Raw genomic sequence first — 14245 nt, forward strand, 5'->3', positions numbered from 1 at the left:
CCTCAACTCTAAATTAAGGATATAAATATATTGCATATGTATTGTCAAGATTAACATGATAATGTATGTAAAGCATCTTGTGTGGCAATAGACCCTTAAATGTTGGGTTTTTTTTCTTTTTTCTTTTGGAAAATGGTTTTTTATTAGATAATTTATTTTTTTTATTTTTCTGAATTTTATTTTATTTATTTATTTTTTTATACAGCAGGTTCTTATTAGTTATCTATTTTATACATATTAGTGTATATATGTCAATCTCAATCTCCCAATTCATCCCACCCTGTCCCCCTACCCGCTTTCCCCAACTTGGTGTCCATACGTTTGTTTGCTACATCTGTGTCTCTATTTCTGCCTTGCAAACCGGTTCATCTGTACCATTTTTCTAGATTCCGCATATATGTGTTAATATACGATATTTGTTTTTCTCTTTCTGACTTACTTCACTCTGTATGACAGTCTCTAGGTCCATCCACGTCTCTACAGATGACCCAATCTCGTTCCTTTTTATGGCTGAGTAATATTCCATTGTATATATGTACCACATCTTCTTTATCCGTTTGTCTGTTGATGGGCATTTAGGTTGCTTCCATTACCTGGCTCTTGTAAATAGTGCTGCAATGAACATTGGGGTGCATGTGTCTTTTTGAATTGTGGTTTTCTCTGGGTATATGCCCAGGAGTGGGATTGCTGGGTCATGTGGTAATTCTATTTTTAGTTTTTTAAGGAACCTCCATACTGTTCTCCATAGCGGCTGTATCACTTTACATTCCCACCAACAGTGCAAGAGGGTTCCCTTTTCTCCACACCCTCTCCAGTATTTGTTGTTTGTAGATTTTCTGATGATGCCCATTCTAACTGGTGTGAGGTGATACCTCATTGTTGTTTTGATTTGCATTTGTCTAATAATTAGTGATGTTGAGCAGCTTTTCATGTGCTTCTTGGCCATCTGTATGTCCTCTTTGGAGAAATGTCTATTTAGGTCTTCTGTGCATTTTTGGATTGGATTGTTTGTTTTTTTAATATTGAGCTGCATGAGCTGTTTATGTATTTTGAAGATTAATCCTTTGTCCATTGATTCGTTTGCAAATATTTTCTCCAATTCTGAGGGTTGTCTTTTTGTCTTGTTTACAGTTTCCTTTGCTGTGCAAAAGCTTTGAAGTTTCATTAGGTCCCATTTGTTTATTTTTGTTTTTATTTCCATTACTCTAGGAGGTGGGTCAAAAAAGATCTTGCTGTGATTTATGTCAAAGAGTGTTCTTCCTATGTTTTACTCTAAGAGTTCTATAGTGTCCAGTCTTACATTTAGGTCTTTAATCCATTTTGAGTTTATTTTTGTGTATGGTGTTAGGGAGTGTTCTAATTTCATTCTTTTACATGTAGCTGTCCAGTTTTCCCAGCACCACTTATTGAAGAGACTGTCTTTTCTCCATTGTATATCCTTGCCTCCTTTGTTATAGATTCGTTAACCATAGTCGCATGGGTTTATCTTTGGGCTTTCTATCCTGTTCTATTGATCTATAGTTCTGTTTTTGTGCCAGACCCATATCGTCTTGATTACTGTAGCTTTGTAGTATAGTCTGAAGTCAGGGAGTCTGATTCCTCCAGCTCGGTTTTTTTCCCTCAAGACTGCTTTGGCTATTCGGGGTCTTTTGTGTCTCCATACAGATTTTAAGATTTTTTGTTCTAGGTCTGTAAAAAATGCCATTGGTAATTTGATAAGGATTACATTGAATCTGTAAGATTGCTTTGGGTAGTATAGTCATTTTCACAATATTTCTTCCAACCCAAGAACGTGGTATATCTCTCCATCTGTTTGTGTCATTTTTGATTTCTTTCATCAGTGTCTTATAGTTTTCTGAGTACAGTTCTTTTGTCTCCCTAGGTAGGTTTATTCCTAGGTATTTTATTCTTTTTGTTGAAATGGTGAATGGGATTATTTCCTTAATTTCTCTTTCTAATCTTTCATTGTTAGTGTAGGAATGCAAGAGATTTCTGTGCATTAATTTTGTATCCTGCGACTTTACCAAATTTATTGATTAGCTCTAGTAGTTTTCTGGTGGCGTGTTTAGGATTATCTATGTAGAGTATCATGTCATCTGCAAACAGTGACAGTTTTACTTCTTTTCCAATTTGTATTCCTTTTATTTCTTTTTCTTCTCTGATTGCCGTGACTAGGACTTCCAAAACTGTGTTGAATAATAGTGGCGAGAGTGGACATCCTTGTCTTGTTCCTGATCTTAGAGGAAATGCTTTCAGTTTTTCACCATTGAGAATGATGTTTGCTGTGGGTTTGTCATATATGGCCTTTATCATGTTGAGGTACTTTCCCTCTATGCCCACTTTCTGGAGAGTTTTTATCATAAATGGGTGTTGAATTTTGTCAAAAGCTTTTTCTGCATCTATTGAGATGATCATATGCCTTTTTTCCTTCAATTTGTTAATGTGATGTATCACATTGATTGATTTGCATATATTGAAGAATCCTTGCATCCCTGGGATAAATCCCACTTGATCATGGTGTATGATCCTTTTAATGTGTTGTTGGATTCTGTTTGCTAGTATTTTGTTGAGGATTTTCGCATCTATATTCTTCAGTGACATTGGTGTGTAATTTTCTTTTTTAGTAGTATCTTTGTCTGGTTTTGGTATCAGGGTGATGGTGACCTCGTAGAATGAGTTTAGGAGTGTTCCTTCCTTTGCAGTATTTTGGAAGAGTTTGAAGGATGGGTGTTAGCTCTTCTTTAAATGTTTGATAGAATTCCCCTATGAAGCCATCTGGTCCTGACTTACGTTTGTTGGAAGAATAATCTCAGTTTCAGTTTCATTACTTGTGATTGGTCTGTTCATATTTTCTATTTCTTCCTGATTCAGTCTTGGAAAGTTATACCTTTCTAAGAATTTGTCCATTTCTTCCAGGTTGTCCATTTTATTGGCATAGAGTTGCTTGTAGTAGTCTCTCATGATGCTTTGTATTTCTGTGGTGTCCGTTGTAACTTCTCCTTTTTCATTTCTGATTTTATTGATTTGTGTCCTCTCCCTCTTTTTCTTGATGAGTGTTGCTAAAGCTTTATCAATTTTGTTTATCTTCTCAAAGAACCAGCTTTTAGTTTTATTGATCTTTGCTATTGTTTTCTTTGTTTCTATTTCATTTATTTCTGCTCTGATCTTTATGATTTCTTTCCTTCTACTAACTTTGGGTTTTGTTTGTTCTTCTTTCTCTAGTTCCTTTAGGTGTAAGGTTAGATTGTTTATTTGAGATGTTTGTTGTTTCTTGAGGTAGGCTTGTATTGCTGTAAACTTCCCTCTTAGAACTGCTTTTGCTGCATCCCGTAAGTTTTGGATCGTCGTGTTTTCGTTGTAACTTGTCTCTAGGTATTTTTTGATTTCCTCTTTGATTTCTAGGTTATTTAGTAACATATTGTTCAGCCTCCATGTGTTTGTGTTTTTATTTTTCCCCTGTAATTGATTTGTAATCTCATAGCCTTGTGGTCGCAAAAGATGCTTGATATGATTTCAATTTTCTTGAATTTACTGAGGCTTGATTTGTGACCCAAGATGGGATCTGTCCTGGAGAATGTTCCGTGTGCACTTGAGAAGAAAGTGTAATCTGCCGTTTTTGCATGGAGTGTCCTATAAATATCAATTAAATCTCTCTGGTCTATTGTGTCATTTAAAGCTTGTGTTTCCTTATTAATTTTCTGTCTGGATGATCTGTCCATGGGTGTAAGTGAGGTGTTAAAGTCCCCCACTATTACTGTGTTACTGTCGATTTCCTCTTTTACAGCTGTTAGCATTCACCTTATGTACTGAGGTGTTCCTGTGTTGGGTGCATATATATTTATAATTGCTATATCTTCTTCTTGGATTGATCCCTTGATCATTATGTAGTGTGCTTCCTTGTCTCTTATAACATTCTTTATTTTAAAGTCTATTTTATCTGATATGAGTATTGCTACTCCAGCTTTCTTTTGATTTCCATTTGCATGGAATATCTTTTTCTATCCCCTCATTTTCAGTCTGTATGTGTCCCTAGGTCTGAAGTGGGTCTCTTGTAGACAGCATATATATGGGTCTTGTTTTTGTATCCATTCAGCGAGCCTGTGTCTTTTGGTTGGAATGTGTAATCCATTCACATTTAAGGTAATTATCGATATGAATGTTCCTATTACTATTTTCTTAATTGTTTTGGGTTTGTTTTTGTGGGTCTTTTTCTTCTGTTGTGTTTCTCACTTACAAAAGTTCCTTTAGCATTTGTTCTGTAGCTGGTTTGGTAGTGCTGAATTCTTTTGCTTTTGCTTGTCCGTAAAGCTTTTAATTTCTCTGTCAAATCTGAATGAGATCCTTGCTGGGTAGAGTAATCTTGGTTGTAGTTTCTTCCCTTTCATCACTTTAATTATATCCTGCCACTCCCTTCTGGCTTGTAGAGTTACTGCTTAGAAATCAGCTATTAACCTTATGGGAGTCCCCTGGTATGTTATTTGTCATTTTTCCCTTGTTTGTTTTAATAATTTTTGTTTGTCTTTAGTTTTTGCCACTTTGATTACTGTGTGTCTCGGCGTGTTTCTCCTTGGGTTTATCCTGCCTGGGACTCTCTGCGCTTCCTGCACTTGGGTGGCTGTTTCCTTTCCCATGTTTGGGAAGTTTTTTATTATAATCTCTTCAAATATCTTCTCGGTTCCTTTCTGTCTCTCTTCTCCTTCTAGGACCCCTATAATGCGAATGTTGGTGTGTTTAATGTTGTCCCAGAGGTTTCTTAGGCTGTCTTCATTTCTTTTCATTCTTTTTTCTTTATTCTGTTCCACAGCAGTGAATTCCACCATTCTGTCTTCCAGGTCACTTATCCGTTCTTCTACCTCAGTTATTCTGCTATTGATTCCCTTCTAGTGTATTTTCATTTCAGTTATTGTATTGTTCATCTCTGTTTGTTTGTTCTTCAATTCTTCGAGGTGTTTGTTCTTTAATTCTTCTAGGTCTTTGTTAAACATTTCTTGCATCTTCTAGATCTTTGCCTCCATTTTTTTCCCGAGGTCCTGGATCATCTTCACTATCCTTATTCTGAATTCTTTTTCTGGAAGGTTGCCTATCTCCACTTCATTTAGTTGTTTTTCTGGGCTTTTATCTTGTTCCTTCATCTGGTACATAGTCCTGTGCCTTTTCATTTTGTCTGTCTTTCTGTGATGTGGTTTTCGTTCCACAGGCTGCAGGGTTGTAGTTCTTGCTTTTGCTGTCTGCGCTCTGGTGGATGAGGCTATCAAAGAGGCTTGTGGAGGCTTCCTGATGGGAGGGACTGGTGGTGGATAGAGCTGGGTGTTGCTCTGGTGGGCAGAGCTCAGTAAGCCTTTATTCCGCTTGTCTGCTGATGGGTGGGACTTGGTTCCCTCCCTGTTGGTTGTTTGGCCTGAAGTGACCCAGCACTGGAGCATACCCGGCTCTTTGGTGGGGCTAATGGTGAACTCTGGGAGGGTTCACACCAAGGAATACTTCCCAGAACTTCTGCTGCCAGTGTCCTTGTCCCTTGGTGAGCCACAGCCACCCCCTGCTCTGCAGGAGACCCTCCAACACCAGCAGGCAGGGCTGGCTCAGTCTCCTGTGGGGTCACTGCTCCTTCCCCCGGGGTCCCGATGCGCACACTACCCTGTGTGTGCCCTTCAAGAGTGGACACAAAGGCATTTCTGTTTCCCCAAGTCCCGTAGAAGTCCTGCAATCAAATTCCACTGGCCTTCAAAGTCTGATTCTCGGGGAATTCCTCCTTCTGTTACGGGACCCCCAGGTTGGGAAGCCTGACGTGGGGCTCAGAACCTTCACTCCAGTGGGTGGACCTCTGTGGTATAATTGTTCTCCAGTTTGTGAGTCACCCACCTGATAGTTACAGGATTTGATTTTATTGTGTTTGCGCCCCTCCTACCATGTCATTGCGGCTTCTCCTTTGTCTTTGGATGTGAGGTGTCTTTTTTTGGTGATCTCCAGTGTCTTCCTGTTGATGATTGTTCAGCAGTTAGTTGTGATTCTGGTGCTCTTGCAAGAGGGAGTGAGCGCATGTCCTTCTACTTTGCCATCTTGAACCAATCTCCAGATCTGAGTTTTATGGAGATACTTGGAGAAGTCAACGTGAGTCTAAATGTTTGTTTTCTTTTACCTTCCTTCGGTGCTATTAAAAATATAATTTGTTTCTCTACGATTCTAAGCATGATGACTGTAAGTAGAGTTGAATGGGTCTCTAACTACGTAAACTTTTTAAGGTGATGTTTTGAGGATTTAACATTATTAAGGACTCAATTTTATAGTACTAACGTGAAAATACACCACATTTGAAAAATTCTTGATGTTATGGATTGGTATTTGGTATCTTCTGCTTTAGATTCTTTTTTTTTTTTAATTTACTTATTTATTTATTTATTTTTGGCTGTGTTGGGTCTTTGTTTCTGTGCCAGGGCTTTCTCTAGTTGTGGCGAGTGGGGACCACTCTTCATCGCGGTGCGCGGGCCTCTCACTATCGTGGCCTTTCTTGTTGCGGAGCACAGGCTCCAGACGCGCAGGCTCAGTAGTTGTGGCTCACGGGCCTAGTTGCTCTGTGGCATGTGGGATCTTCCCAGACCAGGGCTCGAACCCATGTCCCCTGCATTAGCAGGCAGATTCTCAACCACTGCGCCACCAGGGAAGCCCCTGCTTTAGATTCTTGAGTCATCTTTTTCTTAAAAGGAGGTTTTGTCTTTCTTGGAAGTTTAATTCTCTAGGCTAATCATTTAATTAATTTTGTTCTATTCATTAAAACAAAATGTTTAATTTATTTTGAGTAAAGAAATAATTAAATATCAACTATGTAACGTTTAGTTTTCATTGGGAACTCAAAGCAAGGCCTGTGTGACATCTGCTTCATTGTTACAAATTCAAACATAGTATCAGCAGTTTGTGTTGTATTTTGGAATTTGAAGTGAGAGCCGCTAGGATTAGGATCACAGGCTCTGTGTATACAGATCATTTAGGATCCCACACATAGTTGAACAGTCAGCAGAGCTAGAGTTCTCAAGTTAATTTCTCCAGTGGTGACTATGTGATGTTGTCACCTTTGGATAGCATCTGCTCCTTTGACTATGTGACGTCATCAACTTTGGATAGCATCTGCTCCTTCCCCTCTTCCTTTTCTAATTGGTTTAGGATTCAGTAAACTGTGAGGGTTGTCTAGCTATGAAAAGAGGATAGGGCTTTTTGCTGTACAGTTAGAATTTTTAACATGTGAATCTGTCTTACTCTTTAGATTTTGACCTCTCAGAAGGTTGAAACAAGGTATAAGAATAGAGAAAGACAGTATTGTCAGTATCTAGGTCTGTTGTAACATGCAGCTTATTCTTTGTGGGCAAGGGCATGGGTTTCATAAACTAGCACAGATAGCCTCATTTTTAGAGACCCAAGATAATGCTTCTGAAAGTGCTTTAAGCAAATATAATATACTAAGAATTTTTACTCCTTTTCTTGATCTCCCACAAATTTGTTATCATTTTGTTTGCCTCCAGTATCATTGAGAACAGGCTTTTTTTTTTTTTTTTTTTTTTGAAATTGTATGTTTTTAAAAGCAGCATTATTACGCAGTTCTCTCTACTAGTGCTACATAGCTTGGGAGCAGGAGTGGGATGGAAAAGCAGATGGATGAGTTTGGTATTAGCTGGGTGCCCAGGTTGGAAGAGAGGTGGTATATGTAATGGTCAGTGCATGGGTTTTGGAGTTGTCCAGGCTGGGTAATGTTGGGCAAGTACCTTCAACTTTCTAAGCCCTAATTTCCTCATCTATAAAATGGAGCTAGTAATAGTATCTAATACTGCAAGGAAGGTGTTTATTAGCATAAGGCCTAGCATATAGTATATTAGATACTATTTTTATTGTTGTAATTAGGAGGAGGAGAATTGAAGAAGTAAGTTTATTGGTGAGAGTGTAATTGAAGTAATAGGGGGGTTCAGGCTGCCAAGGAAGAAAGTGAAACTAGGATGAATATTAGAAACTGGAGAATAAGAAGGAATTGAAGGGATTAGAAATGTGATGAGGGTAAAAATGGGTTTAGCAACAGAAAAATAGTTAAGAGTTTATGAGCAGCAAAGGAGATCACTGAATTTGAGATTATACAGATGGAGCGTTTCTAGATAATGATATGATCCAGCCTTTGACAATGGTTGCTGATGTGGAGACAGACTCAATTTAAATCAACAGATATTTATGGAGCCCTTACTGTGTGCTAGATACCATGCTAAGCATCGCGGAATGTAAACTTTGTGCCAGACATCCTTGAATTAGAGGAGGCCAAAAACTAGCTGTTCCTCATTCAGCTGAATGAAGTTGCCCATGACAGTGGCAGGCCTGGGATGACAACGAAGACTGCGAAACCTTTTATTTTAGCAAAAAATGCTTGAGTGGATTGACTTGTTTTTCATTGGTTTAAGATATTACTATAAATGGCTCTTTAAAATAGGTGCTTCCCCCAGTGGGAATAAAATAATTAGTAACATTAATTTAAGAGATAGCTGTCCTAAATTCATTTATTTCAGTAGTCTTTTTTTTCCCCCTGTCTTTCCCTTTTAGCCACTAGTGTACAGGTCAGATGATTAACCCAGTTCTTTTTAGTTTTAGAGGAATGGTTTGCTGAGTGGGCTTGTGTCCTTTTTGTTTCTGAGTATCCTAGAAAAGGAACATGCCCCAAAGAATAGCAGAGTTGGGGCAAAAAGGAGCAGCTCATATTGTAGCCAGGAGGATTGTTCCTTGTGCCTTTCAGTTGAAAGTTGTAGGCTTTGAAGTGTAGGAAGCTTATTTTGTTAAAAAAAAAAAAAAAGAAAGTTTAACATTGATCAAACATTTATTTTAAAATTACATACACCATATCACGTAGCAATAAACTTAATTTTATATTGTTGACTTAAACTTGTGCTGATTATTTCTGGGTCCCTTGCATTCAGTGATGATAGCATAGATCCACACATATTTGGCTTATTTATACTACCTTTGACCAAAGTCAGCAGGAGGTAACAGCAGGTCCACAGCACCTGAGAAATTCCCGGGCATGGGGGACTCAGTACCCCACTTTCATGTTCACCCAAGTTTACTCTTCTCCAAGTCTGTTACCCTTTCCCAACTCCTCCTCAAACTTGCCTCTAATGTGCATTTAAGTAGACTACCTGTTATTCCGTCTCTGCTACCTGTTCTTTGCCACATCACTTTTAACATTGTTTTTGTGAACTGTAGACAGAAGCAGTGCCAGAACTGTAGAACTGTAGACAGAACTGTAGACAGAAGTAGTGCACACATGCATTCAGGTCAAATGGACTTTGTGCTTCATTTGGGCAAACTGCTTCTGTGCGCTTGGCTGATTTCACACGTGTAGTCTAAAAAAGGAGAATAGGAGGTTTCCTCTTTCCTTTATTTGACCCTTCCTCTTGTCATGGCAGCTCTCAGAGTATTATCTCCATCAGCATCAGCATTACCTGGGAACATGTTAGAAATCAAGTTCTCAGGCCTCACCAAGACCTACTGTCCCAGAATCTCTGGGGGTGAGACCCAGTCTTAACAAGTGCTGCAGGATGATTCTGATACATGCTAAAGTTTGGAAACCATTGCTCTAGCATATTGTGGTTACCAACCTGTATACATTTCCTTGAAGGCCCTGACAGTATATTTCTGCTAAGCTTAATGCATAGATTGAAAATATGAAATTACTGTTGTTGTAGGTCAATAATGATCTAATGTTGGCAATTTCATATGGTTCAACTAATTGTTACTTTGTGTAAACTAGGGTTTCTTAGACATTTTTTGTGGTTGAGACATTGGCATTCTTTGTTGTGGGTAGCTGTTCTGTGTGTTGTGGAATGTTTTAGCAAAATCCCTTGATCCTACCTACTGGATTATAGTAGCATCTCCCAAGTTGTGATGATCAAAAATGTCTCCAGACATTGTCATATGTGCCCTTGGGGAGGAGGGGATCGCTCTCGGCCGAGGACCACTAGCTAACTCAATTGCTTTCCCTTCTAAGCAATGATACTTAACACAATACCCAAATGTATGTATTTTTCTCCCTTGGTGGGAAAAGGGCCATACATATATTGATTATAGAAATTAAGTTTAGATTTTATATTTGATAGAGATTATGGTGATTACAATTTAGCTGTACTTTCTTTTTATATTTTTTCATGTCCTTTTTATAGTAAGCAGTGTCACCAATAGACTATTCTTTGCTTTTCTAACATCTTATAGCTGTCAAAGTCTAATGACAGTCCATATATTTTTTTCTATTACTAAGTAACTTGCTCATTTTCTTGGATGCCCAAAGGATTTTTTTAAAGTCCTTTAATATAGTCCAGTGTTGGTTATGCTGGATCGATTTTCTCAGGTACACAGGGTGCCCTTTTGAATCTTTTTTCATTTCAAGTAATGTTTTTTTTGATGGTTCCCTTGATTTGGTTGCTTCTTTAGGGACTCCTATTAAAAGTATGTTGGATTTTCTTTGCCTGTCTTACATATCACTTTCTCTCAAATCTTTTTAATCTTTTTTAATTTAAAATTTTTATTCTCTTCACCTTTTATTTTTCTTAAGGCATTATATATTTTATTTATTCAACCTTGTGTTCTTTATAGTTTCGTCTTTTTCAAGATATTTTCTTTCAATTCTTTCTTGAGTTTTATCACCGTATTTCTGAGCTTTCATAATTATGATTCATGTGTTTTTTTCCTGTGTCTTATACATTTTCTTAATTTTTTTCCTTTGCTTGTGGAAAAATAGTAGGTTATAATTAGCTGTTTTGTGGGCTTGTCTGTCTTTCATTGTCTTTAAGAATATTAGTTCAGTCCTTCTTCTCTTTTTTAAAAAAATAACTATATGGAATTTGAACATGGTCCTTGTATATGTCTTGTATTTATGTGAAATTCGTTTCATAACCCTTATAAGAACGTGTGGTTCAGGATAGCTTTTCTAATTTCAATAGAGTAGGTTTTTCTAATTATTTAGATGTCCTTTGATTTCTTTCATTAACATTGTGTTTTCAGCATACGAGTCCTGTAATTTTGTTAGTATTTCGTTTTTTGAGTGATTGTAAATGATATTGTATTTGTAATTTCAGTGTTCATGTGTTGAATTTTGTCAAATGTTTTTCTGCATTGATATGATCATGTGATATTTTTCTTCTTTAACCTGTTAATATGATGGATTACACTGATTTTGAGTATTGAACTAGCCTTGCATCCCTGGAGTAAATCTCATTTGATCATGGTGTATAATTCTTCCTTTAATATATTACTATATTTTATTTGCTAATATTCTGTTAAGGATTTTTTTTTTGAAGCCTCCCAGGGCCGCTGCTTGCCGCCCACAGCCGGGCTTCCATCCTCCATACATGCAGAGACTTGGAAAACAGTTCTTTTTTAAAAAATTAATTAATTAATTTTTTATTGGGGTATAGTTGTTTTACAATATTGTGTTAGTTTCTACTGTACAGTGAAGTGGAGTTCCCTGTGCTATACAGCAGGTTCTCATTAGTTATTTATTTTATACATATTAGTGTATATATGTCAATCTCAATCTCCCAGTTCATCCCACCACCACCACCTCCCCCCCTTTCTGCCCTTGGTGTCCATACGTTTGTTCTCTACATCTGTGTCTGTTTCTGCCTTGCAAACCGGTTCACCTGTACCATTTTTCTAGATTCCACATACATGCGTTAATATATGGTATTTGTTTTCCTCTTTCTGACTTACTTCACTCTGTGTGACAGTCTAGGTCCATCCACGTCTCTACAAAGGACCCAATTTCATTCCTTCTTATGGCTGAATAATATTCCATTGTATATATGTACCACATCTTCTTTATCCATTCCTCTGTTGATGGGCATTTAGGTTGCTTCCATGTCCTGGCTATTGTAAATAGTGCTGCAATGAACAATGGGGTGCATGTGTCTTTTTGAATTATGGTTTTCTCAGGGTATATGCCCAGTAGTGGGATTGCTGGGTCATATGGTAATTCGATTTTTAGTTTTTTGAGGAACCTCCATACTGTTCTCCATAGTGGCTGTATCAATTTACATTCCCACCAACAGTGCAAGAGGGTTCCCTTTTCTCCACACTCTCTCTAGCATTTGTTGTTTGTAGATTTTCTGATGATGCCCATTCTAACTGGTGTGAGCTGATACCTCATTGTAGTTTTGATTTGCATTTGTCTAATAATTAGTGATGTTGAGCATCTTTTCATGTGCCTCTTGGCCATCTGTATGTCTTTTTTAGAGAAATGTCTATTTAGGTCTTCTGCCCATTCTTTTTTTTTTAACATCTTTATTGGAGTATGATTGCTTTACAATGGTGTGTTAGTTTCTGCTGTATAACAAAGTGAATCAGCTATACATATACATATATCCCCATATCTCCTCCCTCTTGTGTCTCCCTCCCACCCTCCCTATCCCACCCCTCTAGGTGGTCACAAAGCACCGAGCTGATCTCCCTGTGCTATGCGGCTGCTTCCCAGTAGCTATCTATTTTACATTTGGTAGTATATTAAGTCCATGCCAGTCTCTCACTTTGTCTCAGCTTACCCTTCCCCCCCCCGTGTCCTCAAGTCCATTCTCTACATCTGCGTTTTTATTCCTGTCCTGCCCCTAGGTTCTTCATAACCATTTTTTTTTCTTTAGATTCCATATATATGTGTTAGCATATGGTATTTCTTTTTCTCTTTCTGACTTACTTCACTCTGTATGACAGACTCTAGGTCCATCCACCTCACTATAAATAACTCAATTTCATTTCTTTTCATGGCTGAGTAATATTCCATTGTATATATGTGCCACATCTTCTTTATCCATTCATCTGTTGATGAACACTTAGGTTGCTTCCATGTCCTGGCTATTGTAAATAGAGCTGCAGTGAACATTGTGGTACATGACTCTTTGAATTATGGTTTTTCAGGGTATATGCCCAGTGGTGGAATTGCTGAGTCATATGGTAGTTCTATTTTTAGTTTTTTAAGGAAGCTGCATACTGTTCTCCATAGTGGCTGTATCACTTTACATTCCCACCAACAGTGCAAGAGGGTTCCCTTTTCTCCACAGTCTCTCCAGCATTTGTTGTTTGTAGATTTTCTGATGATGTCCATTCTAACAGTGTGAGGTGATACCTCATTCTAGTTTTGATTTGCATTTCTCTTTAAGATCCTTTTTCAAATTAAGATAACATTCACAGTTTCCAGGATTAGGGTGTGGACATATTTTGTGGGGGGTGGGGCCACCATTCAATCCACTACAAGTAGTATCTTATATGCAGTTTTAATTTCCCTCTTTTGATCTTCTCCTCACCTTGGCATGGGTCTCCTGTTTCCCTCCCTTCTCTTTTCCTTCTTGATTTTGTCTTTTAAAGTATTCACTTAGAGAGTAATGAGAATAGTGGAATGATTGTGCTGACCTGTATTTCACAGCCTACCGTACTGCAGCAGGGAAAAAGCCTTTGTCACAGCAGTGCAGCTTCATTTAATCAGAATATGCTGCTTATTAACAGAACTTATAAAACTCTGAAGCAAATAAATATAATACTTTAAAAACTCTTTAGAAAACCATGTTAAGGTCTTATATACATATAATAAATAATTCCATTTGAAGAGTTAAGTAAAAATAATTTTAGTTAAGATAAATAAATATTACGGCATCAGTAATTAACATTAAATTGGTATCAGTTAACGACAGGTGGGATTTCCCTCTGAGGTGGTGCCACATTTACTAGCATCTTTTATATATATATATTTCAAGTACTTGCACAAGTTATGTTGGTTAGCTTATGTTTTAAAAACAAATAATTTTTTTGCATGGAAGTGGTTTCTTGGAAGAATCGGAACACTTTTTCTGAGGTATTTAGGCCACTAGAGTATCACAGATTATTTTGGTAAAGCCTTAGTGACCTAATGAATGTTCTGTTAAAAAGGTACCATATAAATACACCCTACTGACTTTTAAGAATATAGAATATATCGTTAAGTTTCTGGTGACTCAATCTAGTGCAATAGGTAGTTTCATTGTCCTAGAAGAAAGTTGTATGATTCTGCTGTAGATTTTGTTGCTGTCCCTGCTGTTGTTATGATTATTAATATTTTACCATAATGAAATTTATCATTTATATTTTTATAAAGTATAGCAAACTGGCAGGTCACAGGAAAAAATAAGGTAGAATTTTAAAGTAACTAATAATGGTCTCAAAATTTTTAGACTTCAACAAGACGTGTGTGTGGATAGAGAACCTT

The 14245-nt window shown here is 37.4% G+C and overlaps 1 protein-coding gene across 2 annotated transcripts in view; it reads left to right on the forward strand.

Moving 5' to 3' along the window:
• Nucleotides 1–14245, forward strand: part of PPP4R4 (protein phosphatase 4 regulatory subunit 4) — a 115223-nt gene that overhangs the window by 20016 nt on the left and 80962 nt on the right. The window lies entirely within an intron of this gene.

This window comes from Balaenoptera ricei, chromosome 2 (assembly GCF_028023285.1).
Source record: "Balaenoptera ricei isolate mBalRic1 chromosome 2, mBalRic1.hap2, whole genome shotgun sequence".
NCBI lineage: Eukaryota > Metazoa > Chordata > Mammalia > Artiodactyla > Balaenopteridae > Balaenoptera > Balaenoptera ricei.